We start from the raw sequence: 27,715 nt of genomic DNA on the forward strand, positions 1-27,715 counted from the left end.
ATGACACAGACTTGGGTATAGGAAGTACAATTTTGAAGTTTGCAGATAAAACAAAACTTGGCAGCATAGTAACTAGTGAACAGGACAGTAGAAGACTTAAGGAGGACATTGACAGACTGCTAAAATGGGCAAACATTTTCAAAACATTTCAAACATTTTAAAGTGGCAGGTATTATTTAATGCACATAAGTGTGAAATGATGCACTTTGGGAGGAACAACACGGAAAGACAGTATAATTTAAATGGGACTATTTTGAGGGGGTGCAAGAGCAGAGGGACCTTGGGGTGCATATTCACAAATCAGTGAAGGTGGCAGGGCAAGCAGATAAGGGAGTTTACAGCACTGTGGGAATACCTACAACACTAGACTGCAGTGATTCAAGAATGCAGCTCACCACCACCTTCCCAAGGGCAATTAGGGACGCACAATAAATGCCGGCCAAGCCAGCAAAGCTCACAACCCACAAACAAATTAAAAAACCTTGGCTTTGTAAACAGGAGTTTTGAATTCAAAAACAAAGAAGTCATGCTAAACCTTTACAAATCACTGCTTAAGCCTCTGCTGGAATACAGTACACAATTATAGGTACCACACTATAGAAAAGATATCAAGGCCTTAGAGAACGTACAGAGGAGGTTTACCAGGACTTCAGTTATGTGGAAATATTGGAAAAGCTGGGATTATTCTCCTTGGAGCAGAGAAGGTTAAGGTGAGACCTAACAGAGGTATTCAAAACTGTGAGAAGTTTTGATCGAGCAAGTGGATCAGCAATCAGAGATCATGGGCTGAATTTTATTAGTGTGCCGCACTTCGCAGCGGCCGCTTTGAAGTGGGTGGCCTTCCGACACAATATTTTGCACGGGGGCTCATTTAAATGGAGAGGGCAGAGCGGCTACCCCCACTGATGTAAAGAGGCGGCTGCCATGTCCCTAGCAACGGCGTCCGGGGCCCGCAATATTGCCGTGGGACGGCCGCCCAGTCCAGGTAAGTTCATTACCATTTATTTTAATACATTTTAATATTGAAATGAAGGCCCCGCCGCTTGGCGATGGGGGTGGGGTGGGGTGGCCACACTGAGGCCTTGCCGCCGCCAGTAATATGCGACGGGGCCTTCTCGGCATCGTGAGTCGTGGTGGGCCGCTCTCGCAAGTATTTTACAGGCCACCACCCCCCCCCCCCCCAACATGTTTTCCGATGTCGAGAGGCTGGTAAAATTCAGCCCCATAGATTTAAAATAACTGGCAAAAGAACTACAGGGGAAATTAGGAGATTTTCTTTCCACATAGAGGGTTGTTAAGATCTGGCAAAGACTACCTGAATGTGTGGCGGAAGCAGATTCTATAGGGACTTTCAAAAGATACCTGAAGTGTGCATGTACTTGTCGAGAACCAATTTACAGGGTTATGGGGAAAATGCTGGGGTGTAGGACTAAGTTGGACATCTCTTTTGAAGAACCAGCATCGCTACAATGGGCCAAATGGCTTCCTCCTCTGCTGCAAGATTCTGCCATTCAATGAATGTTACAGAAGTTTGTGGTTCAAATGTGGCCATTCAAACAGTGAACACTAAAGCTATTCCATCACGCTTCCCTTAGCACTTCACAGCTTGTGAAGTGCATTGCAGCCAGTGTTTCTGGAGTCTGAGCTCATGGACTTGTCTTTGGTAAATACTCTGGGTGTCTTATGATTTTAGCCCTTCAAATGTTCTCCAATAGTCAAATATAGAATCATAGAGAGATACAGCACTGAATTTATTTATTTATTTATAGATACAGCACTGAAACAGGCCCTTCGAGCCACCAAGTCTGTGCTGACCAACAACCACCCCTTTTATACTAATCCTACATTAACCCCATATTCCCTACCACATCCCCACCATTCTCCTACCAACACTACAAATAACAAAGAACAAAGAACAGTACAGCACAGGAACAGGCCATTCGGCCCTCAAAGCCTGCGCCAATCTTGATGCCTGCCTAAACTAAAACCTTCTGCACTTCCGGGGACTGTATCCCTCTATTCCCATCCTATTCATGTATTTGTCAAGATGCCTCTTAAACGTCGCTATCGTACCTGCTTTCATCACCTCCCCCGGCAGCAAGTTTCAGGCACTCACCACCCTCTGTGTAAAGAACTTGCCTCGCACATCCCCTCTAAACTTTGCCCCTCTCACCTTAAACCTATGTCCCCTGGTAACTGACTCTTCCACCCTGGGAAAAAGCTTCTGACTATCCACTCTGTCCATGCCATTCATAACTTTGTAAACCTCTATCAAGTCACCCCTCCACCTCCGTCGTTCCAGTGAAAACAATCCGAGTTTATCCAACCTCTTCTCATAGCTAATGCCCTCCAGACCAGGCAACATCCTGGTTAACCTCTTCTGTACCCTCTCCAAAGCCTCCACGTCCTTCTGGTAGTGTGGCGACCAGAATTGCACGCAATTTACAATGGCCAATTTACCTATCAACCTGCAAGTCTTTAGTAGTGCTTTAAGGAGAATCAGAACACCTTAGCAAGATCATGAAAGATTCTACAAAAGCTCAAGGTGAAGATAATCTCACTCCACAAGAGCAGAGAGCTGTCACAAAATAGGAGTGGAAGATGTACAGTATCTCAGCAACACCTATAAACCAGCAACTACCATTGGGCATAATACCAACAAATATAACATAGCAGGAGATTCAAGTGAGTTACTCATAAGACGATGCTATTCCACGTAAATGTAAAAGATGTCATTACATTTAACACCCCTGTCATCCATACTGATTAGTGGATTTGCTTTCCTTAAACCAATTAAATGTAGACACAAGGAGAGATGATGGCACCTGAACAAAATTCCTCACTTCTAAGTCTGTTCAAAACTACAGCACTGGCAATCTGCTAAATTGTATTATAGCAATTCGATACTTAATTGGGTTCAATTTCATTACCCACCGATAACCCAAAGGACATTTCAAGGAACAAGCGATTTCGCAGAGCTTTTTCAATGGAACACTACCATTGAAAGTGCAATATAAAGGCCGAAGAGCTAGCATAAAGAATCTATAGCTATACTGCGGACTGTCAGCTCATGCGATTCAAATAGCAGCATTTATATACCAGCTATCATAAAGAAGAGCATCTTAGGAGACCTTAAAAGGGGAAAGGGAGGACATTCACCAGAAGACAGGGAATTGGGAGCAGAGGAGAGGACCAGAAACATGGCTTTTAAGAATAAAGTGGAGACATCAAGTAATTAATGCAAATTCCAATGTAACACAGCCATTTTCAGATTTTTTTTATGTAGTGACTGCATCAATCAGGCAAAAAAAGTGACTCTAATAAATTAACTTCAATCATAATACCATTTTGCCTGCTCCATTTCCACAAGGAGCTGAATAAAACGCCATGTGACCTTTGTTCCGGACTTCCTCAATCCTGCTTTTTCCATGAGATTCTCTTAACCAGGCTCCACAGTCTCCCTGCTGCAAAAGGAACCTCAGAGGAGGAAGAGGATAGAGAGCTTATTGATGCTTCATAAGACAACACTCATTTTGGGCAAGAACAGTAAGCCACCCATTAAAGATAAACAGCAATGTGAGAATAAGCCTGCCAGAAACACAGAAGAATTGGAAATTGGATATTTTACTGAATCTGTTTGGTTGCATTCATGCTTTACAGGATTGTGAGACTAAGCTGGAGCTGCTAGAATCTCAAGTCGAATGGAATAAATTGGATTGACAGTTCAATACAAAACAGACTAATTATACTCACCAACTAGCTGGGAACTAGTTACAATCAAGGTTCAGTGAGCTGAAAAATAACTTGTCACCAAGGAAATAACATAGACCCGGCACTAAAATGGGCCAAAATCTCAACAGGAATTCACTGGCTAAAATAACCATTCCCCCACCCCTCCCCCTCTTCCTCCTTCCACCCCACATCCCAAAATTGCCAGCTGCATGCCACAGCATCTACTGCCAAATGCAGGAAGGAATCTAATATCCCAAATAATTTTAAACTTCAATGAAAATCACGCTTTTCAAAGAAATCTTTATTGTAAAAATAATGGTGGACTCCTGCTTCCAGGATGCACCTCCAGCCTAATCATTGTTTGTATATAGTGTAATATACCCCTAGTCATGTACACATATATATGTAGGATTAGGATTTGGCTAAATCATATATGATTAGCATTTTGTCACTCTTTTTATTTATAACAGGTGTTACAACCAAGGCTGGAGAAGTGTACAGTCTTTCTCTACTTCCACTTCTCCACAGGTCAATACCCTTTTCCAAGCAAGGAATTGGGTAGGAGTCTGTCTATGTTATTGCATTAACCTTTCTGTAGTCGATACAAAATCTCGTTGAACCATCAGGTTTAGGTATTAGCATGACTGGGGAACTCTAGCTGCTTTGACTGGGTTTAATTAGGTGGTTTTCCAATATGTATTGGATCTCTGCTTTCACCTGGGCCTGTTTTTCTGGTCTTAAGCAATAAGGATGGTGTTTTATAGGAGAGGATTTTTCTACATCCACATCATGTATGGCTAAGGTTGTACATCCTGGTTTGTCCCTACAGGCTCCTTCAGATGCTGTGAGCAGCTTTGTTAGGTCTTCTTGTTGTTCTGCATCTAAATATGAAAGCATAGGACTGGATTTTAAGGAGCCCTCAATGAGGGATCCATGGCAGGGTGGAGGGGGCCTGATGATGACCCTAGATGAAGCCCGCCACAGACCTCGATGCCGGCAGGGCCCGGCCCGATTCTTCTGGCAGTGACAGGGCACAGTGGCAGCAACCCCCCTCCTCCCACCACCGCTCAGCAATAGGAACACAATCACCATATACAAATAAAGTAAATTAATAGATTTGCATGTACTTACCACTAATCTTGAAGTCCCACTGCGATTTTCAGGCCATCGGCTGGCACTCCCATGCCTTTTGATCACCGTCTGGGGAAACAAGGCGCAACACTGGTGGGGAGGGGGGAGGAGGTGAGTTTCTCAGTGCGGGGGGGTGCATGGATGGGGTCAAATTAACATCATGGGTGTAGCGGATGGTGGGTAATGATGATGCTTTCAGCAGTTCACCCTGTAACACTAACACATCATCCCCTGGTTGAAATGTTCGGGTCTTTGGCATGCCCGTCTGCCCATTTCTTCTTGCTTGTTTGGGAAGCTTTAAGGTGTTTCTGAGCCACTTTGCAGGCTCTCATGAGCCACTCCTGGAACACGGATACATAATCTAACATGGAAGATTCATCTCTCTGTTCTAAAAAGTTTTCTTTGAATAGTTTTAGAGGACCTCTGACCTTATGTCTATAAACTAATTCGAAAGGACTGAAACCGGCAGACTCATTAGGTGAATCCCTGGTGGCAAACAAAAGAAATTCCAACCCTTTATCCCAATCATGGGGATATTCATGGCAGTATGCCCTGATCATCATTTTGAGGGTCTGATGGTACCATTCTAAAGCTCCTTGTATCTGTGGTGGCAGGCTGCAGTCTTTAACTGTGTTATACCTAGATAACTCATAACTTCCTGAAAAATTTTAGATATGAAATTGGAACCTTGATCTGACTGAATCTCAATCGGTAATCCAGATCTAGTGAAGAACTGGGTTAGCTTTTCTACCACTACCTTAGCAGAAGTTATTTTCAAGGGGATGGCCTTGGTGAACTGAGTAGCCATATACGTAATACTAAGTATATATTGATGTCCCGCTTTTGTTTTCGGTATTGGTCCCACACAATCTACCAACATCCTACTAAATGGTTCCCCAAAAATTGATATGGGAATTAGAGGTGCCGGTTTATTGGCAGGTTGTGGTTCTCCCACAATCTGGCAAGTTTTACAAAACTGCACCACGTCCTTTAAAAGACCTGCCCAGCAAAAATGTCGACTTGTACCTGATTGAGTCTTCCAGATCCCTACATGTCCTGCTATAGGAATTTCATAATCCTTAATATTTCCCAGTGATACTTGGGTGGTACCACTATCTGGTAAACAACCGTTCAGTCTTCGTCCATGGGTTTGTGAGGAGGTCTCCACTTCCTCATGAATATCCAATTTTTAATATAGTAGCTTTCTGGAACTCCCTTTGCTTCAGCTTCAGTTAGAGCCGATTGTGCCACTTTATTTAACTCTGGATCAGCTTGCTGAGCCTTGATCAGAGAAGACTTACTGAACATTTCTTTTATCCAAATCTCTAAAGAAAGTTTGAGGTGCCATTTTTACCTCCGACAATGGAACTTGATTAGCCATTGCTCGGTCACTACACATGAAGGAAAAATTCCTGGAATCTTTTCCTGCAACTATTTGTCTCTTTGACTTCACTTTGTCTTTCCGTGACTACTGGAGAAACTACTACCGTTGCTCTGACGAAATCATTCCCCAGGAGTAGGTCAACTCCGTCTACAGGCAAGCTGTGGACACCTCCTACAGTTACCATTCCAGACATTAGGTCGCACTCTAGGTGCACCCAATACAAAGATAGACGTATATACTCCCCGCCAATACCATTCATTAAAACCTTGGCATTCAGTGCATTCTCTGGTCAAAAAGTCATGCCTTTCCCCAGCAAAAGAGTGGCTCCTGCATCCCTCAGTACAACTATAGGTTTACCTGCCTCACTTGAGGGATAAGGGGTTACTTTTCCTTTTCACAAGAATTCCCTATAACTCTCAGGTATCTTGCTCACATCCTCTGCACTCACAGCAGCTTTTGTACTTGGCTTTACAGCTGCAGTCAGAGCGACAGCTTGCTCTGTCATTCTCTTAGTCAGGCACCTTTCTCTGCATTGACCACTGTACCCCAACAAGTCCCATGGGTTTACCCTGCAACTTCCAGCATTCTGCACGAAGGTGTCCCACCTTGTGGCAATGGAAACACATAGGCTTTCAGATCTCACTTCCACCCTCAGCCTCTTCCTTTCTGACCTGAGGTGGAGATCTCGGGGCGTTCCCAGCTATCCCTTCTTGTCTTCCTTTCACTCTCATTCCTTCTCAGGTTTGTGGGGGTGATGGACAAAGGGTTTGGGCTTGTAAACAAGCTTGTAATCATCAGCGATCTCAGCTGCCTGCCTGGCTGTTGAAACCTTCTGGTTCTTTACATGGTTTCGTACTAACGGAGGGAGTGAATTTTTAAATTCTTCCAGGAGAATTATTTCCCTAAGGGTCTCATTTGTGGCCTCTACCTTTCGTGTTCATATCCAATGACCAAAGTTAATTTGCTTTACCCTCTCAATTTCTATATAAGTCTGCCCAGGCTGTTTCTGGCGGCTCCGAAATTTCTGCCAATAAGCTTCAGGGACTAACTCACATGCAGTGAGAATAGCCTTTTTTGCCATCTCATAATCTGCAGAAGCCTTATCAGAAGGCACAGCAGAAGCTTCATGAGCTCTGCCCATCAACTTGCTTAGCATAATCAGTGTCCAGCTTTCCTTTGGCTACTTCATCTGTCTAGCTATCTTTTCAAAACAAATGAAAAATTAATCTACATCCCTTTCCTCAAACTTCAGGAGAGCTTGCACAAAGTTAAACAGCTCTCCACTGGGTCCTGAGCTGGAATCAGATCTTTTCTCACCAGAATTTTCATCGAGGTCAAGGCCACCTTACTTTTTTAGTTCTAGCTTTTTAAAATTTGAATACCCTGTTTTGCTCCCTTTCTTCTTTTTCTCTTTCTCTCTCTCTTTCTTTTTCTGTCTTCTGCCTCTCTTCTCTTTCCTTTTGAAATTGTAGTTCAAGCTTTTTCATTTATTTTTCCTGTTCAAGCTGAAGTTTTTTCATTTCCAATGCTCTTTCCTGTTGAAGCTGCTTCATCTTTAACTGAATCCTAGCTAATTCAATGGAATTATCATCTAGATTGCCTTTTCCGTCTTCCAATTTCAAATGCTGTGCTAGTACTTCAATTATGTCTGATTTCTTAGCACCTGGTTTTAACTGTAACTCCAATTTTGCTGCCAATTCCTTTAGTCTAGCCTTGGTTAAAATTTGCAAATCACTCAGGGATAAGTCCTCCCTCTCCAGAAAGGTTGTAGCAACTGAAAAAGCCATTCCGGCAGTGTAAACTTTAATGCACAGGAAACCTGGTATTTTCCTTTTCCCCTTTTCAGTTACTATTATCCCACTTACAATTGCACGTCATCAGCTTTGGGTTATCCCACACAAAGCCCTAAATTATATGTTATGACCAAGGCAGGAGGAGTGTGCTGTCTTTCTCTAGTTCCATTTCTCCACAGGTCACAACATATATTTAAATGTACCAATACAGCCAATAATATACTCTATCTATTTCTGTTTCAGAATAAAATCCACCAACCAGGTTTCTTTAATAAACAACAAAAGTATTACTTTATTATAAAACAAGACTTAGTCAACAAAGATGTAAAGCTTCAACACACAGTTTGAAATATGACAGTAAATATATATATATATTCTCTGCTAAATACCCAACACACACACATACACACGCATGTAGACTGGTTAAGGGAAAAATAAAGATGCTTTGGCCAAAGTACTTGTTAATTCTTAAAGAAAAAGTATAAGATTTGTTATGTTCCAGATGGCATACAATCTGGTGTCCGAGTACATGTAGCCGGGTCACTGGGATCTTTTCAGAAGCAGTTCGTTAAGGAGATGTTGAGAGGAAATCTTCCAGAAGCTTCTCAGGAGAAATGCTGCTTTTGTTCTCTATTTCTTACACTTGAGTTTCAGGGTTTCTCAAAGAGGTGGAGAAAAGATGGAACTAGTCTTCTCTTTTAGCAGGCTAACCTCAAAACTGACTTCAAACAGTGTTCAAAAATAAAACCCACTCCTGAGCACCATAAATCTTGACATGTTACTTCACTTGGCACTGCGGCACAGTGGTGCAGTGGTTAGCACCGCAGCCTCATAGCTCCAGTGACCTGGGTTCAATTCCGGGTACTGCCTGTGTGGAGTTTGCAAGTTCTCCCTGTGTCCGCGTGGGTTTCCTCTGGGTGCTCCGGTTTCCTCCCACATGCCAAAGACTTGCAGGTTGATAGGTAAATTGGCCATTAGCAATTGCCCCTAGTATAGGTAGGTGGTAGGGAAATATAGGGACAGGTGGGGATGTGGTAGGAATATGGATTTAGTGTAGGATTAGTGTAAATGGGTGGTTGATGGTTGGCACAGACTCGGTGGGCCGAAGGGCCTGTTTCAGTGCTGTATCTCTAAAACGAAAAACTAAACTCCCATAGTCAGAAGGCACCTGTTGTTTACTTAACAGAAGACATGTGACATCCAGTAAATGTTGTTTTTAAACAAAGTCTTTCCAGATCCTTTAAAAAAAAGTCCAGCATCTTCAGTCCTCCAATGAATCCGTCTCCACAATTCTAAAACACAAGCCCTCAAAAAATATTTTTAAAAATGGAAGCACTTTCATAACACTGGCCTGTGAATTGGCACTAGAAATAATGAGATGATTAAAGTTGTTCAATGCCAGGATGTTTAATGTGTTAGGGAACAGTTTGGCTGACAACACTGTTTAGCTCCCACTGAAAGTGCAGGAAATGTGATTTGCACCTGTTAACTTTTGTTCCGCCATTGCATTGTAAAAAGTCATGATGGTCTTGAGTAAGGAAACAGACCAAGACTAGTGTAGTTGGAGCCAGTTCAAATTAAATTGGCAGCTGGATGGGCACCAGCATATAGAAGTAAAAAAGAGGAATACGGTGCATAAAGGAATGAGAATGTTGGATAGTACTAGAGAAGGAGGTAGTATCATATTACATTGCAGCAGACTAAGAAGGACTAAGAAGAATACAGGCATGTTTGCAATGCATGTATGTAAATGCACAAAGTGTGGTGAATAAGGTTGGTGAGCTACAAACCGTGTGGGAATATGATAGAGTGGCAATAATGGAAACGTGACTTAAAAATGGTGATGGCAGGGCACTTAATATTCAAGGATTCAAAGTGTTCAAAAAAGGTAGGGAAGGAAAAAAGGGAGATGGGGTGGCAGTACTGATTGGAGAAGACATTCTGGTGTTGGAAAGAGAAGATGTCCTTGAGGTGGCATTTGGTTAGAGTTGAGAAGCAAAAGGGAGATGATCGCGCTATTGTGGGTATTCTATAGGCCTCCAAATAATGAGAGAGAGATAGAGGAGCAAATCTGCAGGGAAATCACAGAGATGTGCAAGAACTACAGAGTGATGGCATTGAGGGACTTTAATTACTCAAATATCGATTCGGAACATATTAGAGTAAAAGGCAAGGAGGGGGAAGAATTTCTGAAATGTGTTCACGAGAACTTCCTTGGCCAGTTTGTTCTCAGTCCAACTAGGAAGGAGGCATTGCTGGATCCTGTGCTGGGGAATGAGACAGCGTGATCACCGTATCATAAAGTTTAGATTAACAATGGAGAAGAGGAAGGAACAATCTAAAGTAGAACTTCTAAATTGGGAGAAAGCTAATTTCGATGGGATGGGACGGGATCTAGCCAGGGTAAAATGGAACCAAAGCTTGACAGGAAAAACAGGAATGGAGCAATAGGTGATCTTTAAGGAGGAGATGTTTCAGTACTGGCTAGGAACATTCCAACAAGGGCAAAAGGTAAGAGAAACAAAGCCAGGGCTGCTTAGATGGTGAGGGAGATGGAGAATATGATGAAACAAAAAAAAGAGGGTGTATGATGCATGTGAGATGAATCCTTTAAGTGAGAACCAGCCAAATACAATACGTTGAGAGGGTAAGTGAAGAGGAAAACATGACTGGCAAAGAGAAAATATGAGAATAGAATGGCAATTAACATAAAAAGGAACCCAAAAGAGATGCTTAGAGATGCAGGGCATGACAAAGGAGGGAAAGAGAAAATGGAGGACTACCAACTTGTTAGTTTGACATCAGTAGTAGGGAAAATGTTAGAATCTAATATAAAGGATAAGATAACTGGACACTTGGAAAATAATGATATGATTGGGTAGAGTCAACATGGATATGTGAAAGGGAAATCATGTTTGACAACCATTTGGAGTTTTTTGAGGATGTTACTTGTAACATAGATAAAGGAGAACCAGTGGATGTGGTGTATTTGGATTTTCAGAAGGCTTCTGATAAGGTCCTACACACGGGAGGTTAGTAAACAAAATTAGAGCACATGGGATTATGGGTAATATACTGCAATGAATTGAGAATTGGTTAACAGACAGAAAGCAGAGAGTAGGAATAAATGGATGATTCTCAGATTGTCAGGCTGCTACTAGTGGAGCTCAGTGCTTGGGCCACAGCTGTTCACAATCTATATAAATAATTTGAATATGGGGACCAATTGTAATATTTCCAAATTTGCAGATGACACAAAACTAGGTGGGAATGTAAGTTGTGAGGAGGATGCAAGGAGGATTCAAGGGAATTTGGAAAGGCTAAGTGAATGGGCAAGAACATAGTAGATGGAATAACTGTGAAGTGATCCACTTCGGTGAGAGGTTGGGAAGTATTGATGCCCAAAGAGAGCTGGGTGTCCTTGTTCATGAGCCACTAAAAGCTTGTATGGAGGTGCAGAAAGCAATTAAGAAGGCAAATTGTATGTTGGCCTTCATTTCAAGGAGATTTGAGTACAGGAGTAATTCTGTATTGTATAATTGTATAAAACTTTGGTGAGACCGCACCTTGAGTATTGTGTCCAGTTTTGGTCTCCTTATCTAAGGAAGGATATACTTGCCATAGAAGGAGTGCAATGGAGGTTCACCAGATTAATCCCTGGGATGGTGGGATTGTCATGAAGACAGATTTCAGAAACTGGGCCTGTATTCTCTAGAGTTTCAAAGAATGAGAGGTAATCTCATTGAAACTTACAAAATTCTTACAGGGCATGACAGGGTATATGTGGATAGAATGTTTCCTCTGGCAGGTGAGTCTAGAAAAAGGCAACACAGTCTTAGAATTAGGGGCAGGCCATTTAAGACTGAGATAAGGAGTAATTTATTTACTCAGAGGGTGGTGAATCTGTGGAATTCTCTACCCCAGAGGACTGTGGAAGCTCAGTCATTGAGTGTGTTCAAGACATAAATTGATAGAGATAACATGGTGTAGAGGTAGATGATCAGCCATGATCTGTTTGAATGGCAGAGCAGACTCAACGGGCTGAATGGCCTACTCCTGCTCCTATTTCCTATGATCCTAAGAAGATGCTGACAAAATATCAGTAGAAGCTGAGATGGTAGAGGTAATGGATGACATGAAAATTGATAGGCAGGATGTCTGGAAAGGCTGACTATGCTTAGAGTGGATAAGTTGCCTGGTCGGGTTGGCTTGCATACCAGGTTGCTAAAGGAAGTGGGGTGGAGATAACAGAAGAACTTGCCATAATCTTCCAATCTTCCCTAGATATGGGGGAAGATTGGAGAGTGGCAAATGTAACACCCTTATTCAAGAAAGGGTTTAATGACATTCCTAGTAACTACAGGCCAGTCAGTTTAACATCAGTTGTGGGTAAAGTTTTAGAAACAATAATCAGGGAAAAAAACAGGCACTTGGAGAGGTTTTAGTTAATTAGGGAGAGCCAGCATGAATTTGTAATTGGCAGTTCATGCTTGATTAATCTAATTAATTTTTGTTGATGAAGTAACAGAGGAGGTTGATGAAGGGAAAGTAGTGGATGTTGTTTATATGGATTTTAAGAAAGTCTTTGACAAAGTACCACATGAAAAACTGGTTAACAAAACTGAGGCTCACGAAATAGTAGAGTCAGTATCAGCTTGGATAAAAAATTGGCTTAAGGACAGATAACAGTGAGTCACAGTAAATGGTTGTTTTTCAGACTGGGGGATATAGTGTTGAACTTCAAGGTTCAGTGTTAGGACCACTGCTTTTTTGATATATACAAATGACTTGGATATTGGAATGCAGAGTAAAATTTCAAAATTTGCTGATGATACCAAACTTGGAAGTGTGGCAGACAGTGAGGATGATACCAATCAACTGCAACAGGACATAGATAGACGAGCAGAATGGGCAGACAAGTGGCAGATGGAATTTAATACAGAGAAATATGAGGTGATAGATTATGACAAAAAGGATAGGGAGAGGAAGAAAGGGAGGTGGGGTGAAAAATTGGTACAGTTCTAAAGAGTGTTGACGGACAGAGGGACCTGGGGGTTCATGTGCATAAATCTATGAAGGTGGCAGGACATATTGACAGAATAGTTAGCAAAGCTTTTGGGATCTTGTGCTTTATAAATAGGGGTATTGAGTACAAAAGCATGGACGTTATGCTGAACCTTTATAAAGCTCTGGTTAGGCCGCAACTAGAGTATTACACCCAGTTCTGGTCACCACACTTTAGGAAGGATGTGAGGGTCCTTAAGAGGGTGGAAAGGAGATTTACCTGAATGGTTCCAGGGATGGGAGATTTTAGCTACAAGGTTAGGTTGGAGAAGCTGTGGTTGTTCTCCTTGGAGCTAAGGAGATTGAGGGGAGATTTGATAGAGATGAACAAGACTATGACAGGTTTTGAGAGGATATACAAAGTAAAGCTGTTCTCATTAGCTGATGGTACAAGTTCTAGGGGACAAAGATTCAAGGTTTTGGGCAAGAGATGCAGGGGTGAGGTTAGAAGTTTTTTTACATGACAAGTGGCAATGGCCTGGAACTCGCTGCCTACGTAGGTGGTGGAAGTGGAGACAATGAATGATTTCAAAATGAAATTATGTGGGCATTTGAGGGAAATAAATTTACAGTCTATGAGGATAGACCGGGGAATGGGACAGTTTGGATTGCTCTACAGAGAGCCGGTATGGACTTGATGGGCTGAATAGTCTCCTTCTGTGCCGTTATGACGCCATGATAAACAACAACAGTCAACAACAACTTTTACTTATATAGTGCCTTTAATAGAATAAAATATAACAAGGCACTTTACAGGGGCATTATAAAACAAAATATGACACCAAGCCACATGAGGAGATATTAGGCCAGATGGATAAAAGCTTCATCAAAGCTTTTTAAGGAGTGTCTTAAAGGAGGAAAGTGGGGTAGAGAGGTGGAGAGGTTTAGGGAGGGAATTCCAGAGCTTAGGACCTCGGCAGCTGAAGGCACAACTACCAATGACGGAGTTATTAAACTCAGAGATCCTCAAGAGGCCAGAATTAGAGGAGCACAGATATTTCGGAGGGCTGTGGGGCTGGAGCAGATTACAAAGATAGGAAGGGGCAAAGCCATGGAGGGATTTGCAAACAAGGTAAGTCCAAATTGAGGCTTTGCTTAACTGAGAGCCATGGGAGTCATCAACAACAGGGGTGATGTGTGAATGGGAATTGATGTGATGTGAACACGAGCGGCAGAGTTTTGGATGAGCTCAAGTTTGCGGAGTTTAACATCTGGAATTTTAACATGAACTACCACATTTCTTTGGGTCTTGTTCATAATAACTGTTATCAGAATATAGTCAATCATCTAGGACATTATGCACGACCACAAGTCTATAATGAACTCGACAATTTGTAGGATTGAAAGGATCAATAAAGGTTATACTTCTGACCAGGAGCTGGATAATTTCTTCGAACCATATCATACGTTAAAGACTTGGTTGAACCCAATAAAAGAATTGAGTTGCAAGCCATAGTTGGTCGTTAGATTGGAATGATTTTATAATAGGAATTTATGGCTTGCTACTAGAAACTTGCACAAAATACCTTGAATCGAATTCAATTGTGCAGCAAAATATACCCTGGACTTTATTACTGTATTGATGAAAAATGTAATTACTGTCAGCAAATCCAAAATATTTTGACATTCTAATTGACTTGTTCCGTTACTCACTTGGATTGGTAACATCAGCTGCAGTTGCTCTCAATGGAATCAAAGACAACAAAAACACCAGAAGAAGTGTTTTTTTTTCCTGCTGTTTTGTGTCAAAGTTCTGTGTAACTAACAGTTAAAATGCTATTTTTGTGGATTACAGGTTACTTAGTGTTTGTTATATATTTTGGTGGCATTTTGTAAAGAGCGACTCAATCAAATAAGTATTCTAGAATTTTTTTCTGGTTTGCTGCTCTGTATCTTTATCAAATTTTCCTACTTGTTATAATTGGTTATATATGTCTTACTTAGCCATATCACATTGGATAAAATGGCTTCTGATTTTTTTTAGCAACCTAGAGTTTAATTCATGATGAACTTGGAATTGTTTTCTTTGGAAAAGTGTTTTGAAAATAACATAGCTTGATTGATAGCACCTGCTCCTGAGTCAGTAGGTTGTGGGTTGAAGTCCCATTCCAAGACTGAAGCAAATAACCTAGACGGATACTCTCAGGGAGTGCTGTGTTGTCCTGAAGTGGATGAAACATTGATCCGACTCACAGATTGATGTGAAGGATCCCATTGCATTATTCGAAGAGGAGCAGGGAGATCTCCTAACAGCCAACATTTATCCCTCAGCCAACGCCAACAAAACAAATGAATGAGTCATTGATCCTATGGTGTGTGGAATCTTGCTGGGCACACAATGCTTGCCACATTCACCTACATAATAACAGTGACTGCATTTCAAATGTAATTAATTGAATGCAAAGCATTTCTTGAGGACATAATGGGCTGAATTTTATTGGGGCGCCGCCTTCCATGGCAACGCCCTTTGAACTCAGCACGATGCCTGCAATTAGCGGCTGCCGCAGAGCCCCCGCGATATTATGCAGAGCCTCCCCCCGATATTACGTGGGGAGAGGCAGGACATTTGGCGCAGTGAGGAACCCTTTGACAGTTGTGCAGCAGGTGCTGGAGCCCTATTTAAAGCGCCCCAGCACCTGCTTCCTGACAGCTGTCAAAGAAATACTTACCTGACTGCTGAAAAGTGGAGCTGCTGTCAATCTGGCAGCAAAGCAGAAGGTGCTGCAGAAATCCAGCGGGTCAGGCAGCATCTGTGGAGAGAGAAGCAGAGTTAACTTGTCCAAGTTCACAGACCTGAAAGTTAACTCTGCTTCTATCTCCACAGATGCTGTTCGACCTGCTGAGTTACCCCAGCACTTTCCACTTTGCTGCCACATACTTACTCTGCTGTGTCCCATTGTCCTGTAAAGTTATGATCTTCTTCTCCCACTCAAGTGTAACATTCCTTCTTGTAGGCATGCTGCACCTGGGTGAATAACCTTCAATTTGCACATTCCAGGATGTGAGACTTAAATAGACCATTAAAGGTATTACAGAGGTTTACAGAGAACACACTGACACAAATGGGAATGCATAGGTGTCACAGCAATGTAAATGTGTCTTTCAATAAATGTTCCTCACCAGCATGTGTGTCCTTTTCTCTGTGCGAATGATGTGTGCCAGCATGTAGCTCCAATGTTACATCCCTTTGCATCATTGGCCCTTCAGAACCAATGTATGCAATAACAGCATTGCCATGCCACCATTACTCATTAGCGTCTCCACGGATGCAGTGGCATGGACATTGGCTCAGTCAGCTGCTGCCTCTAATGGTTTGCACAGGGATGCTGCAGATGTGGACTGGTGCACAGCAGGTGAGCAAGGGTGATATGTGGCTAAGGAGCAGACAGCCTTTGTCTGATAAGCTGCTTCCGTACATCCCTACCTCACTGCTAGCCCTGCGTGCAGAGCCTGGGTGCCATCTACCCTCCCATGCGTCTTTTATATTGAAGGTCCTCAGCATCCTCATAGTCTGAGGAGGAATCCTGTTGACGTCTTTCATCATCATGCCAGGCCTGGCCCCTATTGGGTGCGTAGTTGTGCAGAGCAGCAAAGAAAGGAGCTGGCCTTTTTGGCCTATAGTACAGGGCATCACCCTATCCATACAGGCATTGGAGGTGCTCTTTCAGCATGCCGATCTCCTGCTCAATGGTGGCTCAGTGGCTGGCGTTGTATCTTTCCTCTGCAGCAGTGGTGGAGTCTCTCACCAGTGTTGAGAACCATGTCTGCAAAGGATAGCCCTTATTTCCAAGAAGCCCCCCCTCCATCTGAGCCAGTTCAGTGAACAGCGGTGGCAGCCGGGACTGGTGCAAGACCCAGGTGTCATGGCAGCTGCCTGAGAAGCGGTCACACATTCGCTGCAAGCATCTGCGGTGTTCAGATACCAGCTTCACCTAGATTGAGAGGGCTCCTTTAATGGTGATGTCTGCAGGTGGTAGCCTGGCAGTGTGATGGCCACATGAGTGCAGTCTATGAACATTATAACCTATGGTTCTCTGGCAATGGTACCAGAACCGATGGCCCTCTGGGCCTGGCTGTGAGGGTCCGTCTTGAAGCGGACATCCCCACTGGCCCTCTGGTGCAGGGCATTGGTGACTCCTCCCTGATGCAGTGGTGCACTGCTGACTGTGTGTCCCCCACAAAGGTCTCTGGTGGGCCCCTGAAAGGCTGCAGAGGCGTCAGGCTTGAGAACCACTGCCACTATGAGGAACAAAGGCATGGGATGTCCACCGGAGCCCATGGGCTGCAGGTCATCCTTGAGCAGGGCACAGAGACGTGTCACCACCCTCTCTATATGTGCAATCTCCTCTGACATCCGATGGCATGTCATGTGGGTCCTGTGAGATACATGACAAACATAATGGCGGGCTCCCCTTGGGGGCTGCTGCTCATGATCGGGGGCCTCTGCGTGGATCACACCTGCCCGTTGATATTGCCTCTGGCGCATACAGATCCTCACGTGTGGAGATTCACACAATGTAGGATGAGCTATAGCTATTTCCATGTGATAAATAAAGTTGAACCCTGCATGTATTCGAAGGTTCCTAACAGGGCAGGGATTGGTGTTGATGGGTACATCAGCTGCTTTCATGGATCAACTATGTGGCATGCCATGGCATTGCCCATCTTGGCCAAAACTTAGAGTAGCACAGCATGACCACATCAAGATTCTACCAGCTGATTCGATTGCCCCCACCATCCAGAGAACCTTAATCCTCCAGCCCTTTCTGACAACCTGCCCACACATAGGGTGCCTAGTGTGTCATTGTCCCCTCAGAAACACAGAGCGACACTGTTAACAGAGGGATGGTACACGGTACCTCCCTTCATGCCAACACAGCTTTCCCTCCAGTAATCCCAGACCCCCTTCCTTTCAGAATGCAGAGTTAGACCCCTGCATATCCCCCCCTCCCTCCTCCCTTTAAGAATTTATGCTTATTGTGGTGCTGCCGCTGTGCAGCGGGGGGGTGGGGGGGTAGCGCACCGAATTCCCGCGTCATCGGTAATATGCAGCAGGCCCTTCTTGACGCCGTGGGTTGAGGCAGGCCTCTCCTCACAGCATTTTACCGGCCCCCATGCCATGACCCACGGCGTCAAGGGGCCGGTAAAATTCAACCCAATAAGTCAGTGGATAAACGCAATACCTTTCTTCCCTTACTTCATGAAACTGATTCACAAAAGCGTATCTGGAACACTTGGTTATGATGCAAACATTTCAAAGTCCAGGAGAGACAAATGAAAAGTTGGGAAGTTAGAATTAAGAAGGGATGTCATGTGAATAGTTTTCACAAAAAGGTTTCTAGAATTGCTGAACAAGCTTTTTTTTATTCATTTATGGGATGTGGGCATTCTAGGCCAGCATTTATTGCCCATCCTTAATTACCCTTGAGAAGGTGGCGGTGAGCTGCCTTCTTGAACTGCTGCAATCCTTGGGGTGTAGGTATGCCAACAATGCTAGCAGTTTGATCCAACTGAGTGGCTTGCTAGATCATTTCAGATGGCATTTAAGTGTCAACCACATTGCTGTGGGTCTGGAGTCAGGTAGGCCAGACCAGGTAAGGATGGCAGATTTACTTGCCTAAAGGACATTAGTGAACCAGATAGGTTTTTACAACGATCGACAATGGTTTCATGGTCACCATTAGACTAACTTTTTTTTTAAATTCCAGAAGCTACCAGTTATTAGACCATTGAGAATTGAACAGTGCAAGAGCGATTCGATGTGTTTGTCAGTAAGAAGGGTTTGAGAGTTCTAGCGAAAAAGTGGGTAGGTGCAATTGATCAAAACAGGCTCATGGGGGCCTAATGGTTCTGTTGGGAACTTAAACAGTTCTGATTGCGTTGCTTTCAGTGAGAGCTTCAAAACTCTCATAATTCATTAAGCTGAAGAGAACACGTCAGCAATCAGTTCAAATAAAAAGTCTACCCAAGGCTTGGCTTTCAAGTTTATGAGGTGTGACGACTTCAGGATGTCTCAGCTTCCATCACTGTAACATTTCAGTTTCGCTGTCGCAAGTCTTATAATAACACAACACTACTTATGCTGCATTCTGAAGCAGGGACTGGTGGAGGAGAAACAAAAGACAAGCAAGGAACACATTCTGTGTGCTAATTATATGCCAGCTCAATCACATACTTTGTTCTTGTATGTGATTGAACTGCATTGCTATTGCTCTAGAGAGCAGACACTTGCTGTGCGAGCTACATTGCAGATTGCTAGTTAATATTATAGTGTAGGCGTGGCAAAAAATACAAACACTAGTTTTTAAGGTTTGAATAGTTAGAAAAAAAACCTTTGAATCTCCATTCCAAAAAAATCAATGATTAAAATACATAATTTGAATCAAAAATGCTTCAGCGTGTACCTGTAATTATGCTGAAAGGCTCAGATTAAAACTGCTGCTAAAAAAACAAAGCTGTCAATAATACTAAGGCTTGACTGCCAATTATACAAGATTTAGGTGTACCAAATAAGCTGTCCCTATTCATTCATCACACTAATCCTTGTCAACCACAAGTATTAGAAGCAGGAGTAGGCCATTCAGCCCTCAAGCCTGCTCCCTCATTCAATAAGATCATGGCTGATCTGATTGTGGTCTCAAATCCACTTTCCTGTCTGCCTTCCATAATCCTTGACTTCCTTATCGATCAAAAATCTATCTAACTCAGCCTTGAATGTATTCAATGACCCAACCTCCACTGCTCTCTGGGGAAGAGAATTCCACAGACTAATGATCCTCTGAGAGAAAAAAAAATCTCCTCATCTCAGTCTTAAAAGGGAGACCCCTAATTTTTAAACTGTGACCCCCTAGTTCTAGACTCTCCCACAAGGGAAAACATCCTCTCAGCATCCACCCTGTCAGGTCCCCTCCACTGGGTCTCCATTCCCTAGTGCATTAGATTCAAAATCCTCACACTTGCCTCTACATTCTGCCCTGGCTCAGTGAGTAGCCCTCCAGCCTCATGGTTGTGGGTTCAAATCCCACTCCTGAGACCTAACTACAAAAGTCTAGGAGGTGGTGCCATCTTTCAGATGCAATATTAAACTGGGCCCCCTTCTGTCCTCTCAGGTAGATGCAAAAAATCCCATGGCACTACTTCAAAGAAGAGCATGCAGGTTCTCTCTGGTGTCTTATCCATATTCATCTCTCAATCTTCATCACTAAAACAGAATATCTGATAGCTATCACATTGCTGTTTGTAGGAGCTTGCTGTGCATAAATTGGCTGCTGAATATTTTACCTTACAACAGTGACTACATTTCAAAACTGATTCATTGCTTTACTGTTGTGAAGGGATTTGGGATGTCCCAAGGTTATGAACTGTACTATACAAGAGCAACTTCTTTCTTCTTTCGTGGCCTCACTCACTGTACATCTGCAGCCTCATCTTTACCTTGTTTCAGCTCACACACTTCATTCTTCTAAGTCTGTATGTTGACTCCTTTTCCTTTGTCACCAGTAGTAGAGTTTTCAACTACCATGACCCTGCACTTTGGAAATATTTCCTAAACCACACCATTTTATTTCATCTCTACCTACCTTGTAAAGCCTCCTCACAAGTTACCTCTTCAACTATATTTTTGGTACTTCCCCAAGTATTCACGTCTCACTTCTTTAGAATCCATTTCTCTCCCATTTTATGAAGTGCGCTGGGATGTTGACTCTTTAAGTGGTGCTATATGAACCTAAGTTGCTGTACCTCAAATTATATGTGACCATAGTTCTCTATAAAATAATTCTTCCCTGAACTTTAAAGAAATCCCTTCAATTTTCTCCACTGGTCTTCCAAAAGGGATTAATTTAAGTTGAGGTACAGTTCCATCAGCTTTCTGGTACTGAGCCCAAGTAGCCATTCTTCTTGGCTAGACAGAGAGCACTTGATCCTGGAGGAAATCACAGTAGGGGTCCGATCCTATCCTCATCTGGTTTTGCTCAGATGCCAAGTGTGAAAGTGAAGATTTGCTCAGTGTTTGAAGCCTGAAACTTCACCTCATGGTTCCAATGCTAAATTTGCTAACTCCTGTACAACAGCAATAAAACTAGGCTCACTAAGTGACAAAATGTATTTTTTGACTATTGCCAATATATTCCATTTCATTGGGGGATGGGAACATTCAATCACAGTACAGAGTAAAGAAGGTTAGTCAATTCTTTGCTCCCTTAATACTTAAATGGCAGCCACATGAACAGACATGAAGCAAAGCAGAATACGACTGTTTGACATCTGCAGCAAAGAGGGTGACTATGTGGCTGGTGTGATGACCTCACACATAACAGGGTAGATATTGACTGTGTGTGATAATGTAAAAATGAGTGTTCGTGAGTCGGCATCTCATTATACATCTCTCCTGATTTTTATTTCCACAGATTTCATTAGAAATAAACATTGGGAAAGATGTAAAATGGACTGCCAACTCTCTTTCACACCTTTTACACTATTACACGATGTCCAGCTGTACCAACAATCACTTCATTCAGGCAATGTGTTACAGTGTGCATAAGTGTTAGACTACATATATGAATCTTTGGCATTCTCTAACCCAGAGGGTTGGGGATGCTCCATTGTTGAATACATTTAAGGCTGGGATAGATAGATTTTTGATCTCTCAGGGAATTAAGAAATATGGGGAGTAGGTGGGAAAGTGAAATCGAGAGAGAAGATCAGTCATTACAGGGCGAACCCCTGAAAGTGAGATTTAGTGGCCCGCACTGCATGGGGAAAAAGATCAGTGAAGTAAATTACTTGATTAACACCCCAGACCGGAGAAGGAAACAACGACTGTGCCACATAAATATGTTATAGAAATATCATAATGGGGTACAGGAGAAACAAGTGAATGTATGCCAGGTGGTGAGAGCAGTGGAGGATGGAGACAATAGTGACGAGAAGCTAGGGGAAGAAGGGAACCTGGTAAATACTCAGATTGAACCCCCTACTGTGAAATTAGCCAACCCAATCTTAGGGAGACAAGAGACAGTATTTAACTAACTGACGAGCAGAGGGAAGACCTAACAACACTGCTAAGAGAATTTGGGAAAGTGTGTAGGAATAAACCAGATCGTACATCTTTGACCATTCAAGATTTGGATGTCGGGGAGACCCCACCTATTAAACAAAACCCATATCGCCTGAGTCCTGATAAATTGACTCAAGTCCGAGAGGAGATCCAATACATACTAAACAATGACCTAATTGAACCTAGTCAAAACAGCTGGAATTCACCAATTGTATTAGTCCCCAAGACAGATGGATCGAAATGAATCTGTATTGACTATTGAAAGGTTAATGCAGTGGCCCGAACAGACTCATACCTGATTCCTCGCATTGAAAACTGTATTGACTAGATAGGCACCTCTGCTTATATCAGTAAAATTGACTTATTAAAAGCATACTGGCAAGTCCCCATGACCACTCTAGCTAAGGAAATCTCAGCTTTTGTAACACCAGATGGCATATTCCATTAAAAAGTCATGTCCTTTGGTTTAAAGAATGCCCCAGCAACCTTTCAAAGACTGATGAATCAGGTGGTGGCTGGCTTAAATAATTATTCCATTTACCTTGATGACCTGCTGATCTAAAGCAATACCTGGAGAGATCACCTAAATCATTAAAAGCATTATTCAAGGGTCTCCAAAATGCTAACATAGTGGCCAGCCTAGCTAAAAGCAAGTTCACTAAGGCCAAATTGACCTATTTGGAACATGTTGTCAAGGTCGGGTGTTGCCAAGGGCAATGAAAGTACAAGACAAAGAGAGAGAAAATGTGATTCCTGGGAATGTGCAGTTTTTATAGAAAATTTGTTCCTAATTTCAGAATCCTAGCTGCCCCATTGACTGACCTACTTAAGGAAAATGTCAAGCTAGTGTGATCAGAACTGTGCCTGATGGCTTTTGAGAAATTGAAGGCTGTCCCGACAAATGAACCCATATTAGTATCACCAAATTTTAACAGATCCTTTAAGGTGGCTATTGACACGAGTGATGTGGGAATAGGAGCTGTTTTACTTCAAGCAGATGACTCAGGTATTGAGAGACCAATTGGCTATTTATCAGAAAAAGTTAAATAAACATTAGGATAAATATTCCACAATAGGAAAGGAGGCATTGGAAATTCTGCTAGCCTTTCAGCATTTTGAGGTCTATGTTAATAATGGACACAGGAATTTTTAATATACACTGACCACAACCCACTAACCTTCTTGGAGAAATTCAAAGTTAACAAAGCCAGGCTGTTCAGATGGAGTTACTCCTCCAGCTATTCAACTTAAAAATCATACACATCGCTGGAAAAAATAATGTCATTGCAGACGTGCTGTCCAGAGTTTAAATGGACAATACCACCAGCAAGCTGTGGAAATTCTCATGACAGTGACTGAGAAATGCATGTGAATGAATACTTGTGAATGTTTACTATTGTGTGTTTACTTTTCTTCCTTTCTAAAACAAAAAAGTGAAATACCAAGGAATTTCATTTTCCCCTTTGTTGCAGGAAGGTGTTATGCTCACACATGGAGAAATTATGAATTATATAATGAATTTATAAAACAAGCCCAAAAACTGACACTTTCCCTGAAAAAGAAGATGGAGTTGAGCAGTCAGGTGACCTCATCCTGAACTGCCAATACACATGGAAACTACAAGAACCCTGAGTCAATCTTCATGTCTGGACCAGCCTTGGAGAAGGCATTAAAATGTAAATGGCCCATTCTGTGTGAATGGCTACCTCTCTTAACCAAATTGGGCTAACAATGGTATGGCAGAAATGGCATCTCCAAATTCAAACTCAAATGATTGGGTGTGAAAAAGCACCACTTTATCAAAACAGAATGAAGATGGGTGATGCCCACACCCCACTGTCTAATAACAACCCTGTCATCAGACATCATTTATGAGGACAATGGTAAAGAGAAATCATGGCCGCATAACAGAAACCAAGTATCTGTTAAGGAGCTTCAGAAAAGTATATGCTGGCATACAAAGACAAAGAGCCAGAGAGAGAGAGTTTCTATCTGCTCCAGCAGAAGAAGAAGGACCCTGCCTAAGAACACATTTAAAAAAAAACTACAAATGGTCTGTGATTGGGAGTGGTTTTAAACTCCATACCTGGGAAATTGTACCAGGGTTTTCGACAATGAATTGTGATTGAGATACAACGAAATGAAGTCTGCAACAATGCATTTGCCCTCTTGAAACTTTCCAAGTTTTGTTTCAGTGAACCAGGAAAAAGGAAGAACAGACCTGCACTGTTTTTTAAAATCTTCACCCACCCCCACAACCATACCCCCGCCGGCTCCTTGGTAAGAATACAAGGTTAACAGTGAACTCTTTAAAAACCATCAAACCTAAGCGCATGTTATCTTTTAATCTTTAACTTCTGAGTGTGTATGTGAGGGAGTGGATGAAGTTGGAATATTTTCAGGTGTTTTGACTTTGACAGTTTATTCATGTTAAAAATATACGAAGCAGAAAATGACAGGTGCAAAAGAGGATCAAATTATGGTATAGATCATGGCAATGGGCCTAAAGATGGTCACAATTGTCTTCATTGACTATATTCTTTGAACAGATTGCTTCTTTCAATCTGATTGAAGAAACATCATTAGTAGGGAACTTAGAACAAGCTCCATGGCCTCCATCAGTCTGCAAGATGCTTAAGCCCCTTCAAAGTAGAGTAAGATAGGAACCCCAGCTGCAATTCCTCTGATGTTCCTCTGGTATAGTTACCTAGCCCCTATTTCCACTACTGCGATGTAAAGTGTGTGGGGACTGCAAATTTAAATTTGTAAAACCCCAGGGTATTGATGCAGGAGTATGCAACTGTGCATTTTTTTAATACAACAGACATACACGTACTACATGCCATCACAGTCATGATGTCAATTAGAGTGAGACACTTTGTCAAACTGAGGCAATGCGAGACACAAGTTGGAAGTATGAAAAATATTATTTTCCATTTATTAGAGGTGTCTTAATGCCTAAGATGTCTAGTGTATTAATAATTAAGTGCAAGCACCTTTTATTGACAGAAAGAAAGCTTTCATACATGCTGAGCTTCTGGTATTATACACAGTCCTGTGTGCAAATCATTTACTTGCTATAGTCACTGAATTCAGGAAGGATGCACTTATCCTATCATTCAGTTTTCATAATTTTTATAATAAGCTGTTGCAGAGCTCTTGTATCCTTTTTCCAATAATCTACCAACCTAATTCATAGGGGAGACAGTGGTTTAGTGGTAATATCACAGGACAAAGTAATTCAAAGGCCCTGGCTAATGCCCTGGGGACATGGGTTTAAATCCCACCACTGCAGCTACTCTCATTTAAATTCAATTAATTAATTAATAGAAATCTGGAATTGAAAGCTAGTCTCAGTAATGGTGCCATTAAAACTATCATTGATTGTTGTAAAAACTCATCTGGTTCACTAATGTGCTTTAGGGAAAGAAATCTGCCGTCCTTACTTGGTTTGGCCTACATGGGATTCCAGACCCACAGCAAGGTGGTTGACTCTTAACTGCCCTCTGAAATAGCCTAGCAGGTAGCTCACCAATACCTTCTCAAGGGCAATTAGGCATGGGCAATAAATACTGGCCTTGCCAGTGACACCCATATCCCACCAAAGAACAAAAAAAAACCCAGACGGATTAGCTAGGATGGGTGCTTGATGGTCGGCGCAGCTGCGTTGGGCCGAAGGGCCTGTTTCTGTGCTGTAAAAGCCTATGACTCTATGACTCTATGATACAATCCAATCAATATCTGCACGATTCGTTTGTAGTAATACTGATGTAAGCATGAAAATTAAATTGGTATTATCACATGATTGGTTTACACACTCATATCAGATTCCTCTGACCACTATTCCAGCTGAGCTGATAACCTAAAAGTAAAATACTGCGGATGCTGGAAATCTGAAATAAAAACAAGAAATGCTGGAAATACTCAGCAGGTCTGGCAGCATCTGTGGAGAGAGAAGCAGTTAATGTTTCAGGTCAGTGACTCTTCTTCAGAACTAGCAAATATTATAAATGTAAAAGGTTATAAGCAAGTAAAGTGGGGGTGAGGCAAGAGATAACAAAGGAGAAGGTGTAAATAGGACAAGGTCACAGAATAGCTGACCAGAAGGTCGTGGAGCAAAGGCAAACAATATGTTAATGGTGTGTTGAAAGACAAAGCATTAGTACAGATAGGGTGTTAACAGACTGAAAATTGAACAGCCGCAATTGAACAGAGCTGATAACCTATTCCACTTCAAGGTCACTTATGCTTTCAGCCACTCAAAACTGTGTTTTCTTGTTTTCAAACAATTTGTTCAATAATATAACACAATTTCTGAAGGTAAAATTGTTTCAATATTATAAAGGCATAAATGTGATATATGGTAGGAAACAACTATAAAAAAAACTTCACAAATAAACTTTAGGTGAATAATAAAATCTAACAGACAAATGTAATACAAAACTCAATTACTGCTGCAAGATGCCCTTGGAACATTTCTCACAGGGACCCTCAATTCATCAAAATGGGTTGGTAGAGTTTTTTTTTATAAAGTCTGAAGGAAGCTGTTCCTTTTTATATTTGAAAAAAGAAATCTGATTTTTTTTCTTCCATTTTCTGTTATTTATCTCCTTCCTTAGGCTGGAGTCCAAACTTTTGATATGTTTGAATCCTCTTCTGACCTCACTGCTCCCTTTCTTGGTATGCTCTTCCAGAATCACAAATTTTCTCTGAACCTGCTATTCCTCTAAATCCAGCCTCATGTTCATCCCTTGCACAATGTGTGTGTGAGAGAAAGATGAATCGTGGAAGTTGTAATGTCCCCATGCCCCTGTGAAACTACAATTCCTATCTGTGCAACGACAACCAGGAAGAAAATTGACAAGAGGACAACTATGTGAGTTGAGTATCAGATGAAAAGTCTCAAAAATAAGAGGATCCTGGAGCAAGGCTACACCAACACACAATTTCCAGGAGGACTATAAATCCACCATGGAAATTAGAATAAAAAATAAATATTTTATAATGTTAGCAACTAAACAGAGAAAAGTAGACAAACAAAATGGCTTGGATGTTAAGATAGATTTGTTAAAGTGGTAGTTAGTTAGATGATAGATGGTTCTATCTGTGAGGGCTGTACCTTGCCATATTTCAACACAGCATTCTCGCCTCTGAGTCAGTAGATTGTGAATTCAAGTCCCACTTCAATAATTTAAGAACAAAATCTAAGCCAACATTTCAGTGCAGTGGTGAGGAACTTGAAGTTGTCATCTTTCAGGTGAGCCATCTGCTCTCTCAGGTCGATGCATAAGATAGCATTATTGCAAAGAAGAGCAGGGGCGGTCTCCCCAGTGTCCTAGCCAATAATTAATTCCTGAGTCAACATATTAAAAAACTAGATTATCTGGTCATTATCACATTGCTGTTTCTGGGAGCTTGTTGTGTGTATATTTCTGCTGTTTTCTACATTGCAATATTCACTATACTTCATTCTAAAGTCTTGAGGTTGTAAAAAGAAATATATAAATGCATGTTCTTTCTTCCAGTACTGGTAATATAATTTTTTGTGTGCCA

This window comes from Heterodontus francisci, chromosome 27 (genome assembly GCF_036365525.1).
Source record: "Heterodontus francisci isolate sHetFra1 chromosome 27, sHetFra1.hap1, whole genome shotgun sequence".
Classification (NCBI taxonomy): domain Eukaryota; kingdom Metazoa; phylum Chordata; class Chondrichthyes; order Heterodontiformes; family Heterodontidae; genus Heterodontus; species Heterodontus francisci.